Source organism: Ostrea edulis, chromosome 6, assembly GCF_947568905.1.
Source record: "Ostrea edulis chromosome 6, xbOstEdul1.1, whole genome shotgun sequence".
Lineage (NCBI taxonomy): Eukaryota > Metazoa > Mollusca > Bivalvia > Ostreida > Ostreidae > Ostrea > Ostrea edulis.
Genome location: NC_079169.1, coordinates 47,216,198 through 47,218,467, shown reverse-complemented (window position 1 = coordinate 47,218,467; position 2,270 = coordinate 47,216,198).

The window sequence follows — 2,270 nt, the reverse complement described above, 5'->3', positions numbered from 1 at the left end:
AAGCTAAGAATATCTGCCCACCCTTTAGAAATCGAAACTGGCAGATATTCAAAACCATGTATTTTAAAAGATCATCGTTTTTGTCAATTTTGTAAAACTACTGTTGAAAATGAGTTACATTTAACTAATGTTATATGCAATACTAAATTGCATACATACAGTTTGATGTCACAGATACATGTCAAATATATATACTCGTATATGAACTGATGGTATAAATTAGTTTATTAATTAATGTATCAAGATTGCATGCCAACATGTTTGGTAAATCAATAAATTGAATTGAATAAATTTACTTTGCTTAATAAACAATGCAAATATATAATTCTAAGTTAATTCGGTGATCGTACGTTCAACTGCACTGTTGATGAAATTTTCGTATTTCGTTTTCATAGTCTAATATCAATATTAATTACCCCTGCCGAATTTTCTTCCAGGCCTGTGCTTTCTTCTCTGCAGTAAGAAAGGGTGAAAATTTAACCTTAATTATGTCATACTGTTCCGAAACACCATCGACGAGCGCGGCTGTTTCACTGATGTTCCAATTTTCTTTCCTCCCCAGTGCCATTGCGGAAATAAATCGTCTGCGCGTCAAAGCGTCGGGTTTCGCGCAGTATCTATGTTCAATTCTACAACTTTATGCGCTGAAGAGTTCCATATACGACTTGCGACAAAGGATTACGATACATTTTGTAAAGCGGTCTTACGATATACCGTAAGTTCTACAAATTTAGGACTTAAGATTTACGACTTTTTGTAAAACGGGCCCCTGATCCCACCTCTGGTATGTCCAGAATACATTCTTTAATTGTTTCATTCTAAAAATAGTTGATGTTTATTTGAATCGATGGGTAATTCTCAAACACATTATAATTTACTCACGTACAATGATTTCATGCGTGTGTATCAAATTTATTTGATTAAAATATGATACGAAACACAAGTGTATTTACTTTCGTTTGACATAAAATCATTCATCAGCACTTGGATTTATTGGAGCACACGTACGTTATGCATGATTGTAGACTCAAAGTGTTTACATTCTCAATTATAAAAACCGTAATACATGTACTAACTAGGATACACAATTGACCTTTCAACTCAACAGTAAACCCTACATTCATTTGGTTAGCACTATGATGTTTAATCACCCCTGATTTTCGATAACATCTACAGCACGCAAGAGACTTTCCAACTTCAAATAAAAACCTAATTTCAATTAGTTTACAAAATAAAAAGGAAAAATATCTACTTTTGGGAATAGGAATTACAATTGTATTTTATACAAGTTACATTGTACCTCCATGTTTCCATTGATTTGTATACCCCCGTTAAGAAACTAATCGTTTATCATACTTTTCAAACGATATTGTGTATCCCAAAATATACGTAATGAATAATGAGTCTATTCCATTCGTTGACATTTCCGAGAATGAACTTTTTGAAATGGCTTTACTTTTACCGAAGCAGCCAAACAACCAGAAGGCAGACACAAATAACCTTGTAATTTCTTGTCCTTGACTACAGAGCGATCGCCATTGGTACGTTACTAATATAATTGACTAGTGATTCTTTCTTTGCCGTTGGCTCGAGTCTGTGTAGATATCTCGTTGGTTTCAACACATTTTATTGAACTTTAAATGAACAATTGGGATCGGTAACAAATAAAACATATGAAATGGATACGAATTCTCAGTATAAGTAAGCGAATTCTCTCCCCAAAGTATATGAAGTACATGGGTATTTTTAAAAATTACATCAAATAATTGTCCCCCCTTCTCAGAAGGGTGGCATATTGTTTTAGTGAGGATTCTTCTTCCGCTTCTCATACAAAGTTTTTCCGGACCATAGCTTTTTAGTCTTTTGACGCAGGCCTTTAATATTTGGTATGTAGATATATCATGATAAGACAGTGTGTAGCGTACTATTTTTGATGACCTTCGACCTATTATGTAAAGGTCAAATAATAATATTACTTTTTTGTCTGTTGACATACAACTGTGATATTTTGTATGTTGATATACCATGATAAGACTGTGTCACGTGCCAATTTTAATGACCCTTAACCTTTTATGTAAAGTCAAATAATAGAATTTGGAGGGAATTTTTTGTTGTAAGCTTTTAGTGCAAAAAGTCGTAACAGTGAGGGTTCTTTATCTTGCTAAGCCTGCTATGGCACAGGATTTTTCAGTGAAGGAGCACTACCTATTTGTTTTTACATCCCTTCGAGAATTTTTCAGTCACATCGAGACTCTACCAGCTGTAGGTTT